Source organism: Mus pahari, chromosome 10 (assembly GCF_900095145.1).
Source record: "Mus pahari chromosome 10, PAHARI_EIJ_v1.1, whole genome shotgun sequence".
Taxonomy (NCBI): domain Eukaryota; kingdom Metazoa; phylum Chordata; class Mammalia; order Rodentia; family Muridae; genus Mus; species Mus pahari.
In genome coordinates this window covers 48965286-48979357 of record NC_034599.1, presented here as the reverse complement: position 1 = coordinate 48979357, position 14072 = coordinate 48965286, and positions in this window count along the sequence as shown.

The window sequence follows — 14072 nt, the reverse complement described above, 5'->3', positions numbered from 1 at the left end:
GTCATGATGTTTGTGCAGGAATAGAAACCCTGACTAAGACAGGTATTAATCTTCGTGCTCAATGCATTTTGGACAGTGGTAGGATTATGCTTATTTTATGGTGAAGGCTAAGATTAGGGTTAAGATTGGGGTTAAATAGGGTTATGGTTAGTTATGGCTAAGGTTATAGCTACGATTTGTTTAAATTTGGAGAGAGAGTAGCTTGGTTTTGTATTATGGTTAAGATTGTGAACAGAGTTAGCTCTAGGCTTAAGTTCTGGTTCTAAATTCTAAGTTTAGGGTACATACGTAGTTAGATTGGGGTAGTGTTAGAGCTGAGGTTGTCACTATGGTAAATTACAGGCTTAGCATAAAGTTGGAACAGGGGTTAGTACTAAGGTTAGATCTAAACTTTAAAAATATGGGTATGTGAGGGTTGGGGTTATAAACTAGGCTTTGACTCAGGTTATGTATAGAACTAAAAGTATAATTTGGGAAGATATACAGTTACTATTAGATATTAGTTTCAGGTTAGCTTTAGACCTAAGTTTAAGGTTTGGGCTAGATTTAGGGTTAGGGTCAGATTTACTGCTATGGTCCGACTGTGGCTATTTTAGGGTCAGGATTAGTGTTAGAGTTAAGGTTAAGGTTACGTTTACAACCAGTGTTAATGTTAGGGCTAGAGAGAGTTTTAGCTTTATTTAATCTACTAACATTAGACTTAGAGATGGGGATAGGGTTATACTTAGGCCTTGGTTAGTATCAGGCATGGACAGTTTTAGGTTGTTGGAGGTCCCTGCTGTTAAGGTCTCAGTCCACCATGTCCGCATAGCTCTCTGAGCCTGGCATAAAATGGAGGACTCCGTTTCTCAGCGAACCTTCCTTTTCTCTGCATACCCCAGTTGGAGAGTATCTCTAAGCACAGATGCCTGATCTTACTTGGAAGATGGCCCTGCACAAAGCTTCCTGCAAGCGTTGCTCTTTCCTCCAGCCCATATGATAATTAGGTGCTGCGTTATAACCAATCAGCTCTTCCTGCCCGCAACCCTTCTATACCTTACCTCTGGAACAATAAAGTGAGCCATCTCTCTGAGGCTGGTTCCGGGAAGCTCTTTCTACCATACTCACAGGCATTGAACCCCGCTCGCCACTCCAGCTCCCTTCGCCCTTGCCGGCCAGTGACCAATGCCTGGCGAGGAAAAAGGAGATCCACAGCTGCCACACCCAGACAGGGAATCCTGGGATGCACGGAGTTCGAGAGCATCCCCCTGCAGGAACTGATGGTGATCATCCCGCCTAAGAACTGGTCCGTTTCCTTTCCTTTCTTTGCTTTCCTTTTGGTTTTCCCTCAACTGAAGCCTCTCAGTCAGGGCAATTCCCTGACATCCCCTAACCCTTTTTAGGATCATGACAGCCTGAGTGCGTGTAGGCCTTTTGCCTCTCCTTAAAACCTGATTCTGCAGCAACCTGTTAAAAGACCCTAATGTGGTTGCCAGTCTCTTAAAGCTGCAAGCAGGCTTGTGCTCATTGGTGCATTTTCAATCCCCTGCTGTTGCATTTGCCTTGGGAACTTTGAGCACCAGTGACAACACTTCCTCTCTTTTCTAACTGAAGTCAACATCACCTTAGAGGGATTTCCAAGCTCATTCCCTTGGAGCCTTACTTAAATCAAGTCCTTAAAAATCTTCCAAAAGGAGGGCTTAGAATTTTGGAAGGAGGTGCTTCAATTCACATTGTGAGTCCTGTAGGTAGATTATTTCCAACCCTGATGACTAGACCTGCGTTGCCTACCTGGCTAATAAAAAGGATGTCCAGGAAGGCTATTTTTTGCCCCTCTCCTTCCTCCCCATGATAGTTACCATAGCAACGCATAGGTGAACCCTCCCATCCAAGCTTAAGGATGACCCATTAGAGGAAAAAACACAGGAGGACAAAGGGGAAGACTCTAATGAGGAAGACGACGACCCTGAGGGTTCTCCGATGGCTGACTTAGCTGCCCTAGAAAATGAAATTGATTTAATCAGACAGAAGTTACTCCCCAACCCACAGAACCCCTCTCTCTTTATCCCCTCTTCCCCTCTATGAGTCCTCATCAGCTACAAAGACCCAGAAGTTAAGACCAAGGTTCCTAAAAACACCCAAATGAGCCCTCCCCTACCCCCTGAGGACAGTCATTGAGCAGCTCTGTAATCTTAGAGATGCTGGGAAGAATTATCCCCAATCACCTCAGCCACAATGGCCCAGGGATCCAGAATCGCCACCCGTATGGACCATTCCCATTAACACACATGTATCAAGACAATATCTACTGGTTTGGTATATCCTCTCTGCGCAACAGACTTAAAAGAGTTACATCAAGCCATCCGCAAGGACGAACTGATGCCCCATGGACCAACTCTATTTTATAAAGTTTCAATAGCAACCTCGTAAGGCTTCAGGACTGGAGAACTATATGCCAATCCACTCTCCCTAGCCTTCTGGTTGTAAAATGAGAAGCCTCGTTTAGAGATGGATGTCAGAGGTAGAGTAGTAAAAAATGAATTACATAATCAGCAAATAGGACCGTGCCAAAGGACAAAACCACCCCACTCAGCTAATAAATTGGAACTATGACCAACTGTTCGACCAGGGTAACTTCCCCACAGGAATTTAGCAGGCCTTACTCCCTGCTGGCTGCTTTGAACAGGTACGCCTATGTGCTTTCCAAGCCCGGGGTGGCTTAACTCCCTTGTCTGCAGGGCCTGGAGAGACCACTTCATTGACTTTCCTAAAACAAAAACCAGCCAAGACTCTCCAGAATTTTATACTAGCTGTGTGAGCCAGTTTAGACAGAATAACAACAGACCCTGACAGCCAGAGCAATGCTCTTAGACAATCTTATCTGGGAAGGGTGACCCTAGAACACAGACAGGCATGCCAGGAACAAAAAGTGAACATTGTGACAAAGGGATCATGGCTACCCAGGACATGGGTCTGCCCCATCTCAGGCATCCTCTCTCACTCAAGCCTTTGTGGCTGCAACACACTCTAATTCAAAATGTTTTAAATGTGGAGAGACTGGACACTAAAAAGAAGACTGCCTAAGAAACAACCTGCCTGCCCTTCGACCTCCTAAACCCAGCTGTCCCCTCTGCAAGAAAGGCTTTCATTGGGAAAAAGAACTAAAAATCCAGTTATGACAAAGAGAGCAAACCTCTGCCATGGTTAAACCCCTTGTGGGGCAACCTTCAAACCCGTCAGTCAGAGAGAAAACCCACTAGATCACCGGGTAATTAACATACTGGGAAAAAATCTCACCTTAAACTTTCAATTAAAATTTAACAGTGAAAGTTTTAAGTGGTTAATGGACATAGGTACAGATAAGATCATCCAAAAATGAGCTAAGGTTCCTCCACATTGAACTTTCCAACCAGGGCCTCAACTGATGGGGGGTAGGTGTTCTCTTCTGAGCATTCATTGCCCAAACCTTTTGGGAGACCCAGATGGAACAAATAGGACCATTAGACCCCTCGTGGTTGACATGGCCATTAACTTGCTGGGTAGAAATTTCTTTCTTTTTTCTTTTTCTTTTTTTTTTCTTAGATATTTCTTTATTTACATTTCAAATGTTATTCCCTTTCCTGGTTTCCCCTTCGAAACCCCCCTATCCCTTCCCCCACCCCAGCCCCTGTTCACTAATCTGCCCACTCCCACCTCCCATCCATAAATTCCCCTACACTGGGGCATCCAGTCTTCACAGGACCAAGGGCCTCTCCTCCCATTGATGTTCAGCAAGGCCATCCTCTGCTACATATGTGGCTGGAGCCATGGATCCCTCCATGTGTACTCTTTGGTTGGTGGTTTAGTCCCTGGAAGCTCTGGGGGTACTGATTAGTTCATATTATTGTTCCTCCTACAGGACTGCAAACCACTTCAGCTCCTTGGGTACTTTCTCTAACTCCTCCACTGGGGACCCTGTGCTCAGTCCAATGGTTGGCTGAGAACATCCACCTTTGTATTGGTCCGGCACTGGCAGAACCTCTCAGGAGACATCTATATCAGGCTCCTGTCAGCAAACACTTTCTTAGAAGATTTAAATGTGGTCCTTGCTAGTGGAGAAGGGGGAGAATGCCTCCAAATAGAAGGTTACTAAAAATATCTAAAGAACCCCCAAGTCTAAGGGTCACTGTTGAATACCTTATTAATGAGTCACAGAAGATCCTATGTGACTATAAGAATGGCCTTTAAACAAGGAGAGATTAACAATTTTAGAACAATTAGTTAAACACCAGTTAGACATGGGACACATTTATCCCTCTAGAAGCCCCTGGAACATCCAGTTTGGGTAATTAAAAAGAAGTCCTGGGCCTAAAGGCTCCTCCAGGATTTAAGGTTAGAATTTTGTTTAAGGCCATTTATATATTTGGGTTTAGATGTTTATGGTGCCATCTAGGGTTTGGTTCAAGTTATGTCTAGGATTAGAGATCGTGTTGGGTTACTATTAAAGTTAGGTCTAAAGTTAGAGCTATATTAGGGTTAGGATTAAGGTTCATTGTTCAGGCTTACAAAGGAATTAGGACTATGTTGAAGGTTAATTTATGCTTAATACTAGGGTTAGAGACAGTATTGGGGTTAGTTGTAGAGCTTTGTTTGGTTTTCTGGTTAAGTTGTACACAGGGTGAGAGCTAAGTTCATGGTGTGACTATTGTTTGTGATAGGTTTGTGGTTATAATCGGTGCTGGGGTTATGGTAGTTAAGGTTGCTTGTAAGGTTACAGTAAGTTTAGAGCAATAGGGTTAGATCTAAACCTACAAATAGAGCTATGTGAGGGTTATATTGATTTATGGTCATGGCAAAGCTAGGATTCGTCTTAGGACTCAGGGTAGGGTTAGAGCTTCGTATAGCATTAGGTAAGGGGTAAAACTAATGTAAGAAATTGGCTTATTGTTCTTTTCAGATATAATCTTAGTATATAGGCTAAATATAGGGTTAAGGTTTTTGCTAGGGTCTCATTAGGGTCATGGTTGGGTTTACTATTAGGACTAGAGACAGTTTATGTTCATTTCCAATATTAATGTTAGAATGAATACTAAGTTTACGGTTAGGTATGAGACTGTTAGGTAATTAACTCTTCATTTAAGGTTAAGTTGGACTATGGTAATGTTTAGATCTTGTATTAGGGTGATGATTAACTGTAACTAACTTTAGGGTAAGAGTTTGAGCTCAGGTTGTAGTTACAGTTAACTGTAGGCTTAAGGTAAGGTTAGAGCTATAATTAGGTTTCAGGTTAGACGTAAGCTTACAAATAGAGCTATGTGTGGCTATAGTAAGATTTAGAATTATGATTAGTTTCAGAGCTGTGACTAGAAATAGTTTCCAGTGAGCATTAGGGTAGGGCTACGGTTAATGTTAGAGATTGTATCATGATTAGTTTCAGACCTAGTTTTATTGTTAGGGATAGATTTCAGTTTATGTTTTGGGTGTTGCCTAGAGTCTGATGTGATTAATGAAGGATTTGGGTCAAGGATGGGGTTAGACAGGGTTAGGATTAGGATTAGGGTTAGTGTTGGGGCTAGTGACTAAGGTTTTGGTTGTAAACAGGGTTAAGGAGAGCATTGGTCCTATTTCCAAGGTTGGTTTTCTAGTTATGCTTAGGTATAAAGGGATGGCTAGCTTTGTCCTCAGTGTTTGTGCTGGTCCTGGAGTTACAGACTGCTGTCAGCGCGCACTGAACCTGCATCCTCTGGGAGGGCAGCTGGTGCTTACTCACAATTTCTGATCCATCTCTTTAGATCCATGAAACAGGTTTTTTTTTTTTTTTCCAAAATCATTCTATAGCATGAGTTTTTTTTTTTTGACAGAAAAGCATTTGAGCCTCTGAAATTTGTTCTTATGTATTTTATAAAATAAGATGCCAGATACCTTCTACATGTTTATTGAATGATGTTGAATATTTAATCTAAGAGACACATGCTAAGCTGGGTGTGGTGGCCTATGCTTTTAATGTTGGCACTCATGAGGCACACACCAGGGGATAAGTAAGATCAAAGTCAGACTGGTCTACGTAGCAAACACAGAGAACAACAACAAAAACCTTCCTATATTTCTGTTACTGGTTGGAGATGCCTTCAGTCTGTCTGGACACTTCTGCCAGTACTACAATCTTTGACACAGGGCGGATTGGACTGTGAAGTGGAACCGTTCAGATTTAATTCTGTAGAAAGGGAACTTGGCCCACTCTTGCTAGCCTCTCTTCTCAGCCTGGCCCCCACTGTGATTCTTCTGACGTGTGTCAAAAGCCAGCCAGTTTTTAATGTTTTATTTTGTGTGGCTGGGGGTGGAAGCCATGTGTGCAGGACCCATTGATTTATTTGCTTATTTAGTGGGGAGATGGGCAGTAAGTATGTCATAGTTGAGTATTTGGAGGTCAGAGGACAAACTGTCAGTTGGTCTTCTCCTTTAAATTTCTGTAATTCCAGCTCCAATGGATCCAACATGTTCTTCTGGCCTTAAAAGTCTCTGTCTCTGCCTCTGTCTGTCTGTCTGTCTCCATCTCTCTCTCTTTTCACATACACAGATATGTGCACCTCTAAATAAATAAAGAGTAAATACATAAATAATCAACAAATAAATAAATGCTGTTGGTGTGAGGGGAAAGAATAGAGGATGATGTACTGGAATGCTTCTTCCAGAACGAACGCCTCTCCTGTCAGGGTGTCTGGATGTCACTGGTACACCTGCTGAGGGAGGACTGGGTGAAGTCTGGAACAGGTGGGGTCCACAGTCCATCTCCCCCCTCCAAGATATCAGACACCACAGCCAATCAGGGCAGGATGGAGTGAAGCAGAGTCTGGGATGGGCGGGATCCTGGTCCAGTTGGGATCGAGGTCGGGGCAGGGGAGGTTGGGGGCGTGGGGGTGGGGGGTGGAGGGAAGATGGGGAGATGAGGGAATGAAGGGTGGGGAATGAGGTAGGGGTGGGAGGGGGCAGCAGAGGGAGAGTCCTTCTCTGTGTTGTGGTCCTTTCAGGCAAAGGCCTTCTCTGACGATCTTTAATGAAGCCGCTTTCTGAGACGATCTTGTTCATATTTCTTTATTTGGGGTGGGTTTGTATAGTTTAGGGGAAGGGTGTGATGCTATCCAGGGAGGAAGAAGGTCACTGGCTGAAGGCTAAGGCTACTAAGATGACTCATTAGCATAGAGAGGCATTCCAGGTGCTTGGTAAGTACCTGACTACCTGTGACCAGTGGTTGAGGGTCGCCTGGTTCCACTTCCGAGGCAGGCAGGGAAACCTGGAGGAAGCCAGTTCCACTCCTGCTGGCCTCAAGTTCTGAGATTTCTGGGGGTGGGGTGGGGGGGTGTTAAACATGCTCTACCTCGCCAGTTCCATCAGTTCCTCTTGGGGCACGGTCCTCGGGCTCCACAAAAACCCACCAATCAGAATGGAGTAAAATCATTTTCCTTCAAGGTCAGTGACATTGCGAAGTATCAGGCACGCACTGGCTGTGTTGCTCAGAGTTTCTCACTGTTGTTTTGGGGATGGGGACTCTCTGTAGAGCAGGCTTGTCTAAAAGTCACAGAAAGAATAAAGGGTAGAGAAAAACGGAGAATCCAAAGAATCAACAAAAGAGAACGGGGGAGGAGAGAAAAAAGATGGGTGTGTGCTCCAGCACACTCATATTATAGGGAGCTTGTGCCATCTAGTGTCTGTGGTGTGTAATAACTACAAATCGTGCTTGCGATGGCTGGTTCAATGCCCTAGCAGGAATAGATAGGGACCATCTCTTGTAGAAACAAATGTATTACACAGAAATAAATAAGCAAGTGAAAGCCTGGAAGAATCAGTTCCTATAGATCTTGGAAGAGAGGAGCTAAGAGACCAAGATGATAGTAAAAAGCAGAACAGGGAGGTTTATGACCGCACTGGGAAGAGGGCCAAGAGATCTTATTAGGCCTCTTTCCTCTCTCCCCAATAGATCCCAGAAATAATGTAAATGTTAAAGATATAATAATACTTGGTGATTGTTAATGTGTTGTAATAATAATAAACTTAAATGTCTTTCGAGAGGCCACTTTCTTTCAAGGCTCACTCAGTGCTCAGGAAGAGTCCTGGGCCAGGCAGTGACATAAAGTGTCCTGAAGGTAACAGAGGACGGACAGACTCGTTGCGATGGATATTTGCACATAAAGCTGTTCGGGCAAAAGGGTGGCACTTTGTGACACTGTGACACACCACAGCTTCCTCAACAAGATGATTTCTTTTAGTTTTTAAATTTCTTTAGTTTTCTTTTTTGGGGAGGTTGCAAGGGCAGAGATTGGATATGGAGGGGCGGGAGATGAGTGGGATGGGGGTGCATGGTGTGAAATTCACAAAGAATCAACCATTTTTAAAAACAATGATAATTATACTAACATTGACTTGAGAATAGTCATGAGGTTTAGCCGTTCACTCCCTTTTTTTGTCTTTAATTTTATGGAGATAGTTGTTTTGCCTGCACTTATGTCTGAGCACCACATGAGTGCCTGGTGCCCTCACAGGACTTAAGTGGGCATCAGTTCCCCTACAACTGGCGATTAAACAACTCATTCATTACTGGATAATGAACAGGTCAAGAAAGAAATAAAAATACAGAAATGGAAGGAGTGCTTTCAAACTCCTTTATAAAGCTTCTATTAATCAGTTTTGGGCAATTAAAAACCAGGTAAAGACACAGGCAAGGAAGAAAGGAAAGAAATAAGGAAGGAAAGGAGGGAGGGAGGGAGGGAGGGAGGGAGGGAGGGAGGGAGGGAGGGAGGGAGGGAGGGAGGGAGGGGAGGAGGGAGGAAACGAGGGAGGGGAAGAGGGAGGGAAAGACAGAGAGACAGAGATGGAGACAGAGAGAGTGTCCCAATGATCATAGAATAAAAAAAATGCTCACTTGAAAACCAAATACAGACTTCCATCAAATAGATTATCCACCATGACTGAGTTGGCTTTATCCCAGAGATGCAAGGATGGCTTGCCACACGCAGGTCACTAAATGCAGCAAACCTCATAAATGGTCTGAAAGACAAAAAAACAAAACAAAACAAAAACAAAAACAAAAAACCATCTGATCATCTCCATAGATGCAGGGGAAATCCTATATGTCCCAGAGGTAGAAAGGCTAAAGGGACCTTAGGGACTTTTTCCTACACATTCAAAGCTGTAGATGAGAAGCCTAAGCCCAACATCAGCCTAAATGGAGAAAAGCTTGAGGCAATCTCACTAGAATCAGGAATAAGACAGGAGGGTCTGCTGACCCCATCCTGTTCAGGACTGTGCTCGGTCGGAGCACTAGAGGGGGCATCAGGACAGATGAAGGAAAGTAAAGGGACACAAATAGGAAAGGAAGAAGTCAGACTCCCCTACTTGTGGACGACATGATACTATCTGTAAGAGATCCTCAGTGTTCTGCCAGAGAACGTCTAGAAATGAAACAGCATGTCAGAAAGGTGCCCGTATATAGAATCAACTTGCATGGGTCTGTAGCCCGACTGTGCACCGATAAAAAGCATAAGGAAGAGATGGCGAATACACTCCCTTTTGCAATAACCTGTAAGAAATTTAAATATTTAGGAGTTAACCCTAGCCCAAGAGATGAAAGACCTCTACAAGGAAACCTTTAAATTTCAGGAGAGAGGAAGAGGAGAGAGAGAGAGAGAAACAGAAAGATAGGAAAAAGAGGTGGTGGTGGTGAATAGGGAATGGAAAGGCAGACCCTGATCTTGGATCGGTAGAATTAATAGCTTGAGCATGATGCGTCTACCTGAAGGTATAATCAGATTCAGTGTAGTGCAAATCAAAATCCCCACCACATTCTTTACAAAATAGAAAAGAAGAAAGAAAAATTCATCTAAATTCATGGAATCACAAAAGACTTCAGTTAGTCAAAACAATCTCAATACCATTCCAAACTTCAAATTATAGTACAGTGCCATAGTCACTAAAACAATATGTTACTGGCTCAAAAATAGATACAGAGACCAGAGGAGCCATATCCAAGACCCAAACAGGAATATGTATAAGTATCCCATCTACAACACACACTGAAAAAAAAGACATCTTCTACAAACACGTTGGGGAAACTGGATGCCCACATGTAGAGGAATGAAATTGGATTTCTATCAATCGCCAGGCACAAAAACTAATTCTAAATGGAGAGGGGGACTTGAGGGGGGGGAAGTAAGGAGGAGGGGAAGTATCAGGAACTGGAGGAGATGCTAGAGAGGTACAGAGGGTCAGGAAATCGAACAAAAATATGTAAGGGGGAGATGAGGGACTGGGATACCTACTGGAGGGTCCCAGACACCAGGGAAACATGAGGCTCCCAGGACCCAACAGGGATGACTTTAGCTGAAATGCGCAGAGAAGGGGGAGATAGGACCTGTTGAGACTACCTCCAGTAGATGGGCATGGTCCCTGGTCGAGGAATGGAGCCACCCACCCATCTCAAAGTATAACCCAAAAATGTTCCCGTCCAAAGGAAGAACAGGGACAAAAAAATGGAACAGAGACTGAAGGAAGCAACCGGGGACTGTCTCACCTAGGGATTGATCCATCATGTCTACAGACACCAAACCCAACACTGTTGCCGCGGTCAAGAGGCACTTGCTAACAGGAACCTAGTGTGGTGTTTCTTGGGAGGTACGGCCAGCAACGGACCAATACAGATTTGGATGCTTGGAGTTAACCATCAGACTGAGCTCAGGAAGCCTGGTTGGGGAGCTGGCAGAAGGCCTGGAGGAGCGAGGGGGGTTGCAACCCCACTGGAAGAACAACATAGGCTGGCTGATCACCCAGTTCTCCCAGAGACTAGACCACCAACCAAGGAGTGAACCTGGAGAGATCTATGGCTCCAGATACATATGTAGCAGAGGAGGGCCTTGCCTGACAGCAATGGGAGAGGAGGCCCTTGGTCCTGGGGAGGTTTGATACCCCTACGTAGGGGGTTGCTGGAGCAGTGGGGCGGGGGAGTGTTGGTGGGTGGGGGAGCAGCCTCATACAGGCAAAGGAGAGGGGAGAGGGCAGATGTGGGATGAGGGGTTGGTGGAGGGGTAACCGGGAAGTGGGATATCATTTGAGATGCAGACGAATGGAGGATTAATTAAAAAAACAACAACAACAAAACATAAATGTGAAAATTGAGACACTCAAATTGAAGGAAACAGGCAATACCCACAGTGTGTAAGCATGGGGAAAGATCTTCTGCCACCGACGGGTTCCCAACCGCCCAGTGCTCCGGATCAAGGCTTTACAGATTGGGCGTCACAAAAGGAAAAAGCTCTGTACAGCCGAGAAGATGATAGAATAAAAGATGATGGTCTCCTTTTTAAAGATTATTTTCTTTTATGTGCATGGTCTGTGTACATACTTGCAGTTCCCGCGAAGGCCAGAAGAGGGCAGTAGATACTCTGGAACTGCAGTTAGCAGACCAGTGTCAGATGCCCCTTAGGGTCTGGAAGCACTCACATCCTCTGGAGTGCAGCTCGAGCTGTTAACCCCTGAGCCATCTCTCCAATCCCATAAAACCGAATGTTTTTAAAAAGCACTCTACATTCTGAGTTTTCCACATGGAAATGTTTGATTCTCTGAAGTTTATTCCTGTGTATATTCTGAAGATTCCAACCACCTTTTCTTCTACATGGCTATTGGTCGATGTCCACTTATGCTATAAGAAACACTTACTGTGCGGGGTACAGTGGCATAAGTACCACTTCAGCATTCAGAAGGCGCATGCCAGGATGTCAGTGAGGCCAAGGCCAGTCTCTTCTCATAGTGAGTTCCAGACCAGTTATGGTGACCCAGACCCTGCCTCAAAACAAAACAAAACAAAACACACTTCCTTGTATTTCTGTCGCTGCTTGAAGATGCCTTTAGTCTGTCTGGACACTTCTGCCAGTACTACCATCTTTGGCACAGGGCGGATTGGACAGTGAAGTGGAACCGTTCAGATTTAATTCTGTAGAAAGGGAACTTGGCCCACTCTTGCGAGCCCCTCTTCTCAGCCTGGCCCTCACTGTGATTCTTCTGACGAGTGTCAAAAAGCCAACAGTGTTTCTCTAAATTTTACTGTATGTGGCTGGGAGTGGGGAGCATACGTGTGGTACTTATGATTATTTAGTTGGGTAGCATGTATGTCACAGCGTGGAAAGGTCAAAGGACCAACTGTGTTAGTTGATTCTTTACCATCTGTGACTTCAGCTCAACTGGATCCAATACATTCTTCTGGCCTCTAAAGTCTATGTCTATCTCTGTCCGTCTTATTCTCTTTTTGTCTGTCTGTCTCTGTATCTCTTAACACACACACACACACATTAATTTTCTAAAAATATTCAGATGTGATTGGGTATGTTCACACATGTGCATGTACATGTATGTGTGCATGCATGTGTGCTTGTATAAATGTGTATTTATATGTGCATGTATGTGTATATCATTATTTATATGTGATTGTGTGCATGACCATATTGCATATCTATTCATATGTGCATGTGTATCATACATGCATGTATGTGTTCATATATGCATGTGAATGTTTGTGTCCATATGTATATAGGTATGTGTTTATATGGCAATTTATGCATACATATATGTGTGTGCATTTATATGTGCATGTATTTGTAATCATATATTTATTCCTATGTTCATATTTTCATGTGTATATTTGTTTTCATATGTTCATGTATGTTTTATGTGAATGTACATGTGTATATGTACATTGTGTTCATGTATGCATATACACCTGGAGCAGCATAGACATTTTATCACTTCATTTCAGTATGGACTAGGATATGAAGCAGATGAGCCTTGATTGATACTTTTAGAGAACTGGACTTCAATCCTAAGTGTTTCTTGATTAGCTCCATGCATCAGGATCACCTAGGGGAGTTTCACAATGCTCAGGCCTGGGTCCATACCCCACGGACTCTGATTCCAGGGAACCAGGCAGTGTGCTGGCTGCTTATCTGGAAGTCATTTATCCAGATACTTCTGAATCAAATCTGCTGGACCAACTTTTCCGTTTCCTTTCTACCCATCCAACAAAAGCCTGCTTCAACTGGAATACACCCTATCCACCGTTTTGACGGCACTTTCCACGTAACTAGCTATGGTATAGATAGACAGCTCTTCTCAAGTTCTCAACTCAACACAAGAAAATGCTTTGAATTCTTGAGTGTCCCGTGTGACCATGAGTGACGTTCCAGGAGGACCGAGCGACTAGCAGATTTCCTGGTGAATCTTCTGCACTTTGAATGAGAAGAGCACCACAAGCCTTTGGGTTGTTTTCCTGGACTGTCTCCTTTGACTGTGGGCTGATACTGTCCTAGGGTGCTGAACGCATGGTGGCATTGCTGCTGCCATATCTAGTTTTCTCTTGGGTGCTGGTCCCACCTTCTAAATTTTAGGAGAGTTTCTATCTTCTTGTTAGAGAGACTCGTGTCCCTCCAAAACTTTGGTTGGGGGATAAAAGTGGAACAGAGAACAGGAAAGTATAAATGAGTTCTAGCCCTTTAAATAAATCATGTTTTTAATCTTTACATTTTTAAGATTTATTTTTATATTTATTTGTGTGTATTATGTGTGTAGGTACCCACAGAGGGCAAAAGAAAGTGTCAACTCTCTGGGAGCTGAGGTTACTGTCAGTTGCCTGCTGTGGGTAGAAACTGAACTCAGATTCTCTAGAGGAACCACTTAACCACGGAGCCATCTCTTCAGGCATAAACCATGCTTTTCAGGTCCATAAAAGGATAGAGGTTATACAAACAAACAAACAAACAAACAACATATATTAGGTCCCAGCTGATGGCGTCTAAGCCTCCAAAGCTCTCTGTATCTTCAGTGGATACTTCCCTGCCTCTAAGCACTGTTGATTGGTCTGGAAATTTAGCTCACTGGTAGAGCGGTTACCTAGTATGTACAAAGCCTTGGACCCAATCCCAGCACTACAAATAATAATAATCATGATCATAGATAAAAATAAAGTGTTGCTGATTCTGCAATCTGTTGTCCTTTCTATATGTGCTCTAAGGAAGTCATGGCTGAAATGATTTATCAAATATATATATATATATATATATATATATATATATATA